This window comes from Labrus mixtus, chromosome 16, assembly GCF_963584025.1.
Source record: "Labrus mixtus chromosome 16, fLabMix1.1, whole genome shotgun sequence".
NCBI classification, from domain to species: domain Eukaryota; kingdom Metazoa; phylum Chordata; class Actinopteri; order Labriformes; family Labridae; genus Labrus; species Labrus mixtus.
The window spans coordinates 25,175,201-25,190,025 of NC_083627.1; the positions used below are offsets into that span (position 1 = coordinate 25,175,201).

At 39.5% G+C, this 14,825-nt stretch overlaps 1 long non-coding RNA gene across 1 annotated transcript in view; it reads right to left on the reverse strand.

Annotated features, from left to right (window-relative positions):
* Positions 1–12,949: 12,949 nt before the first annotated feature.
* Positions 12,950–14,825, reverse strand: part of LOC132991266 (uncharacterized) — a 3,108-nt gene continuing 1,232 nt past the window's right edge. Inside the window, exons 2-3 of the long non-coding RNA XR_009676164.1 lie at positions 14,684–14,825; positions 12,950–13,433 (exon numbers count right to left, since the gene is read on the reverse strand). The exon at positions 14,684–14,825 is cut by the window's right edge and continues 63 nt beyond it. This is a non-coding gene — a long non-coding RNA (uncharacterized LOC132991266). The remainder of the gene's footprint in view (positions 13,434–14,683) is intronic.

Genomic DNA, 14,825 nt, shown 5'->3' on the forward strand with positions numbered 1-14,825 from the left:
AAAGAGAATAGGGCAATAACCGTGTCTGTGTGTGTGTGTGTGTGTGTGTGTGTGTGTGTGTGTGTGTGTGTGTGTGTGTGTGTGTGTGTGTCCTGTGATAAAGGTGCGTGAGAGCAGGAAACACACAGTGCCTGTTTTTGCTGCAGGGGTTCCTGGAAGTCAGCCGCCCAGTGTGATAGGCAGCATACACACACACACACACACACACACACACAGGATACCTCGCCTCTGAAAAGGAAAAACATGCTGCGTCTGATACATGTGTACACAGACAAGCAGACTTCCTGCATTTTCCTACCTACTGGGCGGCCACCTGTGACACAGTCTCTCACACTCACACACACACGCACACACCCACACACACACACACACACACACACACACACACACACACACACACACACACACACACACACTTGCACACACACTCATACTACACTCAAAGCTACAAAGCCAGAATGAGACGAATATAAGTCGAGTGTTGACTGTAAACAAGTACCGTTCAAACCCTTGTAATTATCTGGCATTACATCAACATTGCCTGAGGCCATCCTTTAACCATCAGCATCATCAACCACACAGGTGATAAAGACAACAGGATAAGAGAGTTTACTAAAGTTAAAAAAGTTGTGTTACTTTGTGCTGTGTTTTTTTTCTCTAATCTAAACATCCACCTTTACTCAGCTCCTCCTTATCTGCTCAAACCTGTTTTCCAAACACCTGACCTCCCGGCTGCCACCTGTACACCTTTCCCAGCCTCCCCAGTCTATATCCAGCTCATTCCCATTTTTTCTTGAATGCATTTTAAAAAGGAATGGTCTTAGTCACCTGTACAATGTTGATTTTGGGCCATCAGCGTGTACATATGATGCTCTCATTTAGTTCTACATTATGAGCAGTGGTACAACAAAAAGAAAGAAACACAGTATGTGTTTCAGTGTTATTGGACTATGCTTGACCAGCCATCTTTACATTGAGAAGCCTGGGTTGTTAGCACCAAGTAACAAAAACTAAAAGGCTTCTAAAACTCTAAGTACCAGTTTATATCATATATGTAGTGAAACTGTAACAGTGCCCTTTAAAAAAAACTTAGATGAATAGAATGCCCAAAAGATTCAAGTTCACAGATTTCAAACAGATGTTGCATCTTGTTCCTCTGTCAAGTGCAGCACAACTTTATGTTATACAATACTAACATTCTTGTTTGGTTTAACAAGGTCTTGTAAAATAATCCTAAAGTCCAGTTCCCTATGAAAATTGTTAACAGAAATACATCACATCAATCAGTGTTGTATTTTGCAAATGACGTGTGTTTGGAACAGAGGACATTCTGATCCAAGAGGAAGATCATGGTGAGGAACTCATTAAGGTTATATCCAAGACTTGATGAATCTGCAACAGAAAAAATAATGAAATCAATCAAAGTAGCACTGATGCAGACCCGCAGAGCCAGTTTGATGAGAGAAAAAAACATGGGCTTTATTGAATGCCCTCACAAGGTTAATTGGTTACAATGAACCCACTGACACACTCAGACTTTTTGTGTCCTTGGATTCAGCATCTGAATTATTTGGAGGTATTTTTGGTTAACTTTGGAATATTTCTGCCACATTCCACGGCTTTTTGAGTGCAATTAAAATCCACATATGCACTGAACTGAAACAAAAACTACTTCTTCCTGTCACAAAATATTCAGATATTCAAATATGATATGGAATGCATTATTCCACAACTCCCAGAGACAGTAAATCCTTAACTCTTCTTTGATAGAGATGGAAAAGGATTTGGGAGATGGAGGAATATAGAGACAGAGCCGCATGATGGGATAGCATCTGCAGTGCAGCATCTTACGCAGGTAAAATGTCTGGAGAGGGATCGTGCTCACACACTGGGGTATTAAGGAATTCAACCCACCGTCTGGCTCGTAGCAAAGGAGAAGAACTAAGTGGGCGAAAACTGACAACCTTGCCTTTCTTCCAGGAGAATGTAAATGAGCCGCTCTAACTTTTGAAGAAGACTGAATAAATATCCTGACAGCATGCAAACATGTGAGACAATACATTTAAAGTGTGACTGTGGATAATGATGTCTTATTATGTCAATCTAAACACGATGAAAGAGATTTCACTGTTTTTTTGGCACAAGCAAAGTAAAGACAAAGAGCGAGACGTCCCTTCTGCATACATTTGGAATGATAGACGTGTCAGTCATTGTGTCTGTGTCGGGGCCTGGAGGGTTTCCCACAATGCTTAGAGGTGCTGAACTGTTCCATGTGCATTTAATATGAACAGGTAAAAAAAAGACATCTCCACACTCTTCATCTCGTTATTGCCTGTGTTAACCTTTGAATTGAATGACAGGATGAGCAGAAAGGTTTTTTGCTTTGCTCGTCAGTCTGTGGCAGAGAGTGTGTTGGTGTTTTTTTTTTAAGTGAGCACAACCTCGGAAAGTTGAGTCCTGATTTGACAACAGGGATGATGTGAAGTGTATTAATTTGCCAAGATGGGTTCATGTTTTAACACCTGGAATTGTACTCTGGGATCCTATGCAACATATCTTGAAGGTTTTTTCCAATTGCAGAGGCAAATAAGGAAGCCTAGGAACTTTATATCTTTGGGAATTGTTTCAGACTATAACTCCAGCATTAACTGTTCAAGTGAAAAAATGTAAACGAGCTCCCACAACATTCTCAATTTTCATCCAATAAAAGCAGCTCATTTATGAAATTGCAACAGAGGCTTTCCCTCCTCTGTGAACGTTTTGCCCTTTTATTTCCTCCTCTCGTAGCTTATTCTCGACCGCTGTACTAATCCCTTTGTTATAATGTCACCCGGCTGATGAATCATCTTCCGGAGCCTCGTGTTGTCGGAAACACAAGTGTACAGTGAAATTTCGATTGATGAAACTACTCATCAGCTTGAAAAGTAATTAACCACCTAGCATTCCTCCTTTGTCTTAGGAGACAGGAGTGTGTTCCTGACTGGTCGTTTTCACCATATCAAGAGCACACTTACACTGTTTATCCTCTTCACACGAGGACACAATTAATGCCTATAGATGTATGAGCCATAGAATGGAAAACGTTGCATTGAAAGAAAATTCACAAGTGTGTCATGACAATAGAGACCAAATGAGGTTTACTTTACGGTGCATACATTTACATTATTTTGTACTGTTGACATCATGACAACTGCATTATCTCACAGATATTACAGATTGATACTACCACAGCGTGGTGTTTACAAAACTAACTAATCTAACATACTATTGTCCAAAGCAGGAACAAGTTCATCTTAAAACAACTTTGACTTTTGAAATGAATTAAAGACTGTACCTAGCATGCTTACAATTCAACCTTTTTTATTTTGCTGATGTAATAATAAAGGTGTGGAAATTTGTTAATTCATTTTTAAACATTTATAAACAAAAAAAAGAATTCTTCATTTTTCCAAACAGTCAATATGACAGGAGTAGGAACACAAATGTCCTCATTCAGAACTTTGCACAGATTTGTGTAGGATGTTTTTTGGATCAGCACCACCCCCCAAAAAAAATTATGATATTGTACCCTACCCTAACCTGCACATTAAAAATAAATCCTCCAGTATTGAATTATCAGTCTGATGTAACATACATAAACAAGTGTTTCTCATATGAGGTTTGACAATTTATGCAGATTGTTCCTTGTGATTGTTCCTAAATGTGTGTCTTTGCACAAGCTGCTGCTACGGCGTGTGATTTGTTAGTTACACAAAATAACAAACAGGGAGCAAATGTTTGAGGAATATATCTTCAGTTTTGGACTGAATACCGTGCTGAATAGTTTGTGTAATATGGCTACTAAGTCTACAGCACGCTGTGGGACATTACAAACACTGGGCGATACTTGTATGATAAATACAGACACGGTGAAAAAAGAAAGAAAACAACGCATCATTTCATACAAAGTGACTTTACACAATTAAATATCAACACTTGGACTTTGTTTTTTAAATCTGAAAAGTTGTACAAATTTGCATATCAATCAAAAAGACTGAACTGTCTATCTGTACAGGGGATCTCCATGGTAACTACACATAACTTAAGCGCTGATATTTTTTCCACTGGCGCTCAGAGAATTATCGACAGTAAATGTATTTTACACCGAGATGACAAATTCTCCCACAATCTGAAGATCACACACTTTTTGAACCCTGAAGTTTGGTCAGCACAGATCAAGGATCCACTGTGATCCGTTGCACCACTACAGAGAAGAATACTTAAAGTGAGACTGACATACCAAACAGGTGAAGATACAGAAGGAATACTCACACATCAGGTGTTGAATTTACAAAGGTGATTCATGCTATGCCTTGATTTTGGATTTCTTTGCCTGGAGGCAGAAGAGGGAAGGCTAGAAAAAGGTATACAAACTAGAGATTTTGAGTCGATGAGGTTGTGAAATAAATACCACAGCTAGTGTGTAACAACGCCATGCATACTGATACTGTTGTGAAACATTATAGATGTGTAATGGCTCTCAAAGGTTGCTGTGATTGGCAGCGATGCTCCTGGTCCCATCCATCATCATCACCCACCTCGCTGTACCTTCGCTAGCGGACCTGACTTCCCAACTTTCCAGAAATCATCGGCCAGATGGCCCTCGCCAATGCTCGCTCGCTTTACACACCTGATATGAAGCTATCCGTCATCTGATAACGACCGAGCTCTGGCGGTCCCCCAGCTGGGGCCTCTGCTGCAGCACTGGGCACTGGCGGGTATCGAGGATGGGTGGCGGAGAGGTGCGGCACAGCCTGACTGCCCCTCTGATGGATTAGTGCCAGGCAGAGGGAGCTGGAGAGGGGGGGTGGGGGTTTCCCTCTAATAGGATTCACAGTCATTCAGTGGACCATGGAACAGGTGGAAGCAGAGAAAAGGGGCAGAAGGAAAAAAAAGGTGTGTGTGGAAGGATGCAGTACAAAGAGCTGGAGTGAAAACAAGAGAGAAGAAAATGGTGGAACTTAAAAAGTACACATTAAATGGAAAGCAGAGTGCTATTTGATATTACATATTTACATTGCCACGTTTCTTTTAAGATTGAAAGAGGGACTTATTGTAGGCTATATACGAGCCACACCGCTAAGTGGTGGAAACAGCGCAACACATTATGCTAGCAGTATAACTAGCTTGATGTGTGAATCATAACTACTCTCTCGCTCTCTATTATAAGACAGAACAGACAAATGTGAAGGTCAAGACACGTACATACACCACAAGTAGAATGTTACTATGTTGAATATATTAATTATGGAAAACTCAAGCAGGAGCGTTAGCTAACCTGCTAGCTAGCTCTGCATTCTAGACAGGAACTGACAGAACACCAGGGGATATTAAAGCTTGTGTTACGAAATTAGACACAACGTGAGTTAAGGCCCTTAAGCTTTGTTTAAATATGTTTTTCCAGGAAATGACAAACTCCCAGATATCATAAAGAATACCTAACACCCTCAAACAGTAAGGTTTACTCATCTATTTTAATTTCTGTTTATTTTATTGTTTTTTATTGTTATTGTTACCATGAAGATGATAGTCTCGTTATTGTCACAAAACAGTTAATTATCTCCAATCACAATGTTTCAATAGCCTTAAAAATGTTTTTAAAAAATCTCCACTAAACCTAACAAGCTCATTGATGCTCTCAAATGTAACCAGAACTAGGCTTTAATTGTGTTTTCAAGTTGGCTTGAAACAGATTTTTTTTTTGTAATGATTAGCAATAGTTTTGGTTGGATCAGAAAACTTCAGTGTGACCTTCAAAATTGCACTTGTATTTTACAACATAAGCAGAGGAGAAAGGTGGTTCAGTAAGGGTATCACTTCATTATGATTAACAAGCTTCAGCTGGCACAGTTCAAATATTTAATCTTACGTGTAAATAAGAACATATTTGATTGTCATGACTACATTGTATAAAATGTGTTTGACTGTAAATAAGAACTTTTTCAGCACTTAGATACAATACAACTTAATGTGTTAATAATATTTCAGTGTTAGGGTGATTGACAGGAGAAAAATGCCTTAATGGCTCGTGTTGGGCCTAATGTAGCAGTGTTTCCGACTTTACACATGCCAGTGCACAGCGAGGAAGCCTGGCAGCACAAAAAACAGTATACACAAACTTACACACACACACATACGCGTACATTTGTACTGCCACACACATAGATTCACACACATACACATTCACATAGCGGCAGTTCTCATTAGTGGAGTCAGTGTGCTCCAGGCGGGCAGAGCCCCTGCAGCAGTCTTCAGGAGTCAGAGGAGCCATTTGTCAGTGGAAAACAATTAGCGGGGAACGATCCGTTCCATTGGTTTTAATGAGTACAGCCGGGTCACTCTGCTCACAGCGGCAACACGCAAAGGTCATCAAAGGCTGAGAGCGACGCACAACCAAGTCTCACTCAAACGTAGGCACAGGAAGGAACGTACAGCTCCTACACACAGAGACACAACTCTGTTCATTTTCACCTTTTTTGTCTGCTACGAGCACACGCTTACACACACATGTACCCACACGGTGAAGCAATCAAAAGTGGACAAATGAACACATGCACCCTACCATCTCACCCCACACTCATCTATTTCTAACCCCTTTTAAGGGATCCATCTCCCTCCACATCATGGCAGACATTCATTCAACAAGTCATGATGGTGAGTGAAGTCTTGTAGAGCCTTGTGAAGTATCATAATAGGAGGTATGTGAGTATATGTGACCTTGGACAGTGCCTCCTTTATTATAATATGTGTAATACATGCACCTGCTACATACATTAGTTATTATATTGTAGCTAAAACGTTTGAAGATACATTTATTTTACATTTCAAAGGAGAATAATAGCTTTAGGGTATCAGTAATGGGATTGCATTGATGTCGACCAAGTGCTGGCAATGTGGGATACAATACACAGACAGATATGGAAGGCAGTTCTGCTGTGTATCTGAATGCTTTATCTTCTCAAAGCATCTTGTCCTCGAAATCTCACACAAACTACAGGCACAGTAGTTAGACAAACAGTCTGATTTCATCATGTTTTACGAGGAGAATTTATTCCACATTAATTTGATTGAACTATTCAATGGCTTTCATGTATTTTTCTTTTAAATATAAATCTCAACGCTGAGGTAATTAAACTGCTGAAGTATTTAATCCATTTATCTTCAGGTCAAGAATGATTGACCACAACACGCAGGACTGACTCCATATTTAGGTTAATTGTGTTTGACCTGAAGCACATTAACCAAAACAGATAAATGACTGCCTCAGTTTCGTTTGTCTGTAGCATGAACATATTATACTTTACAGGAAAGTGTCAAGTCTGGTGATGCACACAGACTGCATATTGTGCTGAAAACCGGACACGGTTTGCCTCCCCCCACCCCCTTGCTCCCTATCCCTCTTCCTGCATCTTATCCCATCTCTCCCCCTATCCCTTTCCAAGCCCGGCGCAGTCTAGGCCTGTGAAGACTGTTTCGTCATGAGCCGGGGATCCGGCCGAAGATTTCTGCCTTTTAATAAGGCAGTTTTTTCTTACCACTGTAACTTTTGCTGCTTTGCTAAAGTGCTCATGATGGATAGGCCGGGTCTTTGTAACATAGCAATAAGTAAGGTCTTTTACCTGCTCTTTTGTAATGTTAACAGACAAAGAGTAAGGTATTTTACCTGCTTCTTGTAAAGTGTCTCCAGATAACACTTGTTATGAGTTGACGCTATACAAATAAAAATTGATTGATTGAATTGATGAAATCAGAAATATTCTAAATCCAGGATTCTACCTACTTTATTTAAATATACTAACCCAAAGTAGAATAAAGTTCATTGGACACATGCCCAATTGTTCTAAATATTTCCATGATCATTAGCTGAAGTGTATTGTATAGAGGAAAGCAATGAGTTATCTAGTTTGAAAAAAATCATAAACACAAAAATCTAAACTGCATTTGTATTTAACAACATAGCAAATTTGCACAAGAGAAGAAGTTATTTGAATGACATTGAATGTTTGTGCACATTTACACACTATAAATAACAAACTGCAGCCTTAATCCTTTTTCTTACAGAGAACATCACTCTACTGTATATTGAACGGCTAAATATTTTTTGTTTAATGCAGACATTTATTAATCAGTTAATTCTTTATCCTCAGAAATTGCTGTCTCTGGTTTATCATAAAATTGAGGAAGAAGATAGGCCCACACACTTGCTCAAATGCTACAAAAAGTTTGAATTCATCACAACGTTTCGACCAGTTACTTTGTGATGTATTCAAACTTTTTGTGGCATTCGAGTAAGTGTGTGGGCCTATCTTCTTCTTCAGTCTGCTGATTTTGCACTGCTCTGCACCTACGTGTTGTGTGTATAACTACCCTCTTTTTCTGGTTCATCATAAGGCATTATTTTGAATGAAGCCAATCTTTAATTACTCCGAGGCGATGACCTTCAACTCTGCTCACACGGAACAAGAACAGATGAGCTGGCCCTCCATCTACTGATTTTTTTGCTCTTGATTTTTCACTCAAAACAAATAACTAAAACCTCCATTAAGGTTTTTTTTGCTCTCTCCCTTTATCATAAACAAATAGAATGTGTATATGTGCTGTAAACCTACTGTATATAGTATACTTTACATTTGATAAAGTGTTTCAAAGACTCTTTGTTTCACTTATCACTTGATCTTTAAATGTATTCATCTCCTTATCCCCACGCTTCATAAACAGCCCTAGTTTGCTCTGTAGCAGCATTCAAACACAATAAGGAAATGTAAAGAGTTGAATGTTTCTACATCACAAAAAAAAAGACTCTTTGCGTCTTTGTGTAGCTTTGGTATGAAGGACTGACAGAGTGCAGTACAGTCATAGATAAAGAGACCACAAAAACGCACCAAGGTTCATACGGTGTTCACACAGGAAGGGGTTGTCCAACAATATTGCCACTTCACTGCCTTTAATGGGCACATTAAGTGAGCCACGGCCATTTAGCAAAGAGCCCACCTGGAGGACGTGCAGCCCCCTGAGCCCTTCCCCCCCCATTCCACACTGACAGCAGAGGCAAGGCCTCATAATGGTTTGAGAAAACTGTGACAAGTAAAATGGGGTAGAGGTGGGAGTTTGGGTGTTTAAAATGGGAAAGCCAAGCCCAACAAAGAAAGCATTTTATTTTGAATATATAGTCTAATGAAGCTCTGTTTGTTTTTTTGAATTGGGATGTCTAGATGACTTTTAAAATGAGTTCAAGCTGAACAGAAGGCAGAGTGTGACAAAGCTTGTCTTCAGATCATGTTTTATACAAATAATATAATAAAACATTAATCATTTTGTATAAGACATTCTGTTGAAAGCATTCATTTTCTGTTTGTGCAACTAAAAACACAAATTAAAATATTGATGCAGTTTGACGCAGTGATTCTTCCTGCTTCATGAACCTTGTGAAGTACCTCTGGTTATGAAATTATAATATTATATTTTAATTGAGGAAAACATATTTTTGTTCAGCAGTTAAATAATTTAAATAATTTAAAAAGACTTACAGAAATGGATAATGGAGTAAGTAGTAAGTACTTGATCATGGTTCAGTACTTTTAGTGCTGATTTTACAGGATATACCCTTACCCTTGCAACAAACCCTTTATTGTTAATATTTTTAAATCACACTAAAAATCAGAAAATGTCATTTTGAATTGAAATGATGTCAATGAAAGAAACTATGTTGGCCTTGACACTCATAAGTAATGTGTGACTTGATCTGTAAGATGTAATGCAAACTCAGTCAAAAAGCATATGGTGTATACATCTAACTGTCTAACCTTCTTATTTATTTGTATGTATTATTTTGTAAGTGAATTGCAGTTAAATGTGCATGGTAAAATGTTGTTATAGTGATTATAGTAACCGAGAGAGCTTCCAATCTCACTCCTGCTTCTCCTGTCTGTTTCAACTGTACTGATGAATGTGGTGAAAAATTAAAGCATCTCGAAAGAAAGATTTCCAAGGAAAAGATTTGATAAAGGAAATATGAATTGTTACTGCTATTAAGTAAATAATATACTCAGATATTGCATTAAAAGTAATACAGGTTTCCAGTGACCCCTCTATCATTTCAAAAAGCCATGTGTGTGTGTAGTGTGTGTTGTTGTGTTGACTTAGTACAGGAAGATGTCAGAGTTTTAAATCAAAAGTACTAACTTTGGACATGATGTATAGCATTTCTTTAGTGAAGACACCATGCTTGTGTTAATAGGTGTTTTAGTCTCTTGTTTCTAATTTTTCTCCCTTTTTTTGCTCTCACACACAAACATTTGCATTGCACAGTGAATCAGTGAATGAAAGGACGTGTCACCGCAGTCGGAACAATGTATTTAAAAGTGCAAAAGAGAAGTGGAAAGTGCTTCATGGTAATAATGTGGCTGAGTAATTAAGAAGAAATATCACGACTCTGGTGCCCACGGCCTTTAAAAAAAAAGAGGGACATTTGAGCCTGAGACTACACACGGTTGGTCAGACCAATGGAGGAGCGGTGTGTGGTTAATGACATGCATCTATGATAAAAGAAACAGGTTCAGTACGCATGAACAGGTTTGCATGGGTTAATGTGTGTCATATTCTGCTGCTACGTATTACCTCGTATTATACATTCCATATTTGTGTGTTGTGTTATATACCCACTAATATTTTGACACAGTCGAGCTACAGTTGCAGAACAACCACAACTCGAGGAGTGAGACAAAGACGAGAGGGGGGAAGGAGTCAGACAAAGGGACCAAGAAGGAATAGAAAAGGAGAGATCTCAGTAATGACAAGTACTTCACAGCCAGATCCGACCTCCCTCCACCCACGCACCCCTGATGAGATAATTCCTTCTCCAAATTGCAATCAAAGCGCAGAAAAACACTTGAGGAGCAGGAGCCTTTTCAGCCATTAACTCGCCAGGTCCTGCGGCGCTGCTTTTTAAATATTACGTTTTTTGAATGTGTTTTCCGCATATTGTTTTTCCCCCTAATTATTATTCCTATTCCTCTTTGTCTACAATTTTCCATTAACGCTGTTTGGGAGGTATTAATATTCAAGCTTTGACAAAATAATATTGGAAAGTTTGTGCACTTAAATCGCTCTCCCTTTGTGGATCAACTCATATGACCTTGCTAGACTTTGATTGACAAAAGAGCACAATCAGCTGCTATAGTCCGGATGTTTTCTACTGGTTACTGTCTCACACTAAGGACAAAAACTAATTATGTTGGGGTGCCGGTGGCCAAGTGGTTAGTTTGCACACCCCATGTACAAAGGCTGGATTCCTCAAAGCAGAAGGCGCAGGTTCAAATCCAATGTGTGACTCCTTTCCTGTACTACATTCTCTCCCCAATGTCAAACTCTATCTCTCTGTCCTGTCGCTCCAATTAAGGCAAAAAAGCCTAAAAAATTCAATCAATTAAATAAATAAAAACAATTGTGAGTGCTCATTAGACTGTTGGAAAAACCATCATGACCAAATATAACCAGTAGAGAGCTGAGATCATTAAGGACGATCTTTAAAGGAAAAATCACATCCATTTCAACAAACTGACTCTTAGCTGTCATACTTACTTTTTCATGAATCCTTCCTGCAATTTAAGAGTTAGCAAGTTTCAACGCTAGATAACCAACGTCCATTAACCAGAGTGGTCAGCCAATCGTCTTGAACATGTGGGTGTGCAGACGAGGAACAGCATCAAACGGAACAATCTGTCCACAGGCTGAAATGGGGGTGTTTGTGTGAAAATGCTGTGAGTGGGCACAGGCTGATGTAATGTCTTCATGTAGGTTAGGTAAAAATAGGAAGAAAAAAAACCCCGGTCTGTGGCCTTCTAAGAAATATAAAACTACTCCTTTGGGATAATGTGGTGGCTCATTTCGACCTCATTGTGACCCGCCTGTAGAACCCCACGCAGGACTTGAAAGACCTTGAATGACGGAGAAAAGAAAGCGCAGTCCTCGGCTGTAGATTGGGTGTCAAGTGGCTCTATTTGTCATAATTATGTGGTTGTAAAGGGAAAGTCTAGAAAAGGTCTAATCAATCTGATTTAATTAAGTGCAGTCAGTCATTTGAAATGAGCAGAATAGAATTAATAAGCACATTGTAAATTTGCATTTAAACCCATGTAATTATGCCAATTCAGTGGCCTCTCAAGCACACTCACTTTTTTTCCCCCAAAGAGCAGAGAAGAACCAGAAATCATTTTTCATTTTCCTTTATTTGATTCTGCATCAATAAGCGGTTAAAGGACGTGACTTAAAACATTTAAATACCATGCTTACTTTATTTTATCAAATCGTATGAACATGTCTGCTGGTATCCTGATGATGGGTTGGATTAGGACAGAACATGTTAATATTGATGCTTTAACACAAAGTTTATCAGAATTATGCATGGAAACATTGACATTTCTGTCAATATGCAGCAGTGAAGAATAAATGTTGTCCCCAAAGATTACAGCTTTGAATCATTCAGTTTGACAGACGTAATTTTACAAGAGAATATTGCTTTAATTTCCCCTTCACCATTCACCTCAGGCTAAATCACTTCTACTCAAATTCAATTATTTTAAATAGTCATTTTCAGTTTATCTGTTCAGTTTTCTCCATATATTTCATAACAAGTGCTAAGGTAACTAAAAGCAGTGTCTTTGCTGTACAGCAATAGGATTGAATAATCTTTATTGTCTAACCAGAGGAGAGAATGACCGCCAACAATAATGATTAAAGTTCCTCAAAACCTTAAAATCAAAGTAAATCTCTACCGCTATGCTTCGCTCTCTGGACCAGCTCAATCTGCTCAGTTCCAATGTGTTCCCCTCCCTCGGATGACAGTTCAGTATCAAAACATAAAACACACAACAATAACTCAGGTGAAACTTTTTACAAAGACATGAAGATTCCATCAATTGTCTCTCGTCCAAACTCCAACGAAGAATCTAAAAGTCCCTGCCGTAGCCAATCAGGCAGGAAGGCCCCCTCTCTTGCGGAACAGCTATGCAATACAACCTATCAGGAGACAGTGTTGCCGTAACAATAGAGAGAAATAAGAACATATTTGGACCAATCCATGTAGAGGTCTTTGATGGGAAGTTGAGGTAGAAGAAGGAGGTCTTGACTTTTAACACCACCGAGCATCAGTATGTGGATGAAACACTTGCTGAGTTTGACGACTAGACGATGGGAATCAGTCATTGGTTGGCTGGATTGTGGACTTGCCGACATACTGACTGATTGACAAGGTGAATGACAAGGTGACTGTTTATGTGTTGGGTCTCGCATGGATGAATTCTTTGAGATTCACTGAAGCGTTTCCTCGAGAGAAGGCCGGGCACAAGGACAATCTCTGTGACTTTTCTGTTGACCTGTTCTCATTGGAATATTCTCTGCAGGAAATGACAAACAGCGTCTTTAGAAAGTGTTAATCACTGAAAAATATATTTCACACAGTGCTACATTTCAGACGAATCCTTTGTATACGATTAAACAGTCTTATACTTGCCTTTATTGCTGCTTTATTTGAAACCCTTTATCACGCATATTCCCTCACAGTGCAAAGCATGTCAAACATAATTTGACATGCTGTGTAAAGAAATAAAGGCACAAAAATAAACATCAGAGCCTTGCCGACGGAGCTTACCTGCCATGGAAACAGCTGAAATGTACCACCTCCCACAACCCTTTGTTCTATTTACGTTTCAAATTCCACTTGAGCGACTCCACCTCTCCCACTGAAAAACCATATGTGCACAAGTCAGGCCCCTGCTCTAAACACATATTACACTTTCCATCACAAGCAGCGCTGCACATCTGTCTTTTAACTAGGAACAGCTGAGAAGGATGGATTTTCTTTTTTTTAACAGAAAGCACTTGTGTGTATGTGAGGAAGATAGAGAGATTGAAAGAGAGGCGAGCGACTCTGTCCATGAAAAGATGCCTGCAGAGGATTTACTGTATCTTACACATCTATGTCTTTTCTCTCTCTCTCAGACTGCCGCCTTGCATTTGGAGATTTCCCAGGCGGGCGTAGAGTCATTTCCAAGCAGCTTCCTCCATCTTGCCGCTAATCAACAAAGTTAATTTGTTTCCCAGTTTATTTTTTATGAATCCTCCAGCTACCACACTTCTGAATTTCCACAATATATTTCTCCAGCTAACTGGCGACAAGCTCCGTTCATTTATCAGATCCACACAGCCGGCTTATTACAAGAGTCCTCTTATCTGTCATATTTCCTTCCAGTAGCGCTGCAGTGGTTACAAATGGGACTTAGTCTATCTGGCTAGGAGCTGATGAGCGGGGAAATGAAATTATTGCGATTAGATCTGACCCATATGCTGGAGTGCTGGGAGTGTGTGTCGCTGCATGTGTGTCGCTTTGGCAGAGGTAGAGCTACTTTATTATGTTTGTGTGGTTCACACTGTGGTGGGTGGTAGCGGCTATAGCAGCTTGATTAAGGCATTAGGCAGTGCTAGCATCAATGAAGGTGGGTGATAACAAGCAGATCTTTTTCTTTGGTAATATTGGGTGAAGTTCAGCGTTTGTATTGCCATTTTGAGTCTTTCATTTCTCCTCTCTTCCCTGGCTCTCTCTCTCTCTCTCACACACACACACACACCCTCCTTTTCTGTCTCTCACCTTCTTTGCTCTTTCTGTGAATAAATGAGCAGCTAGCCCAGGCCAAGGTTTAGCGCTTCCATCTAGCATGCCGTCTGACTGCCAATCAGTTGACTCATCTTCTCGTGTGTAGAAAACAAACAGGAGGGCACCGATGCAAGCC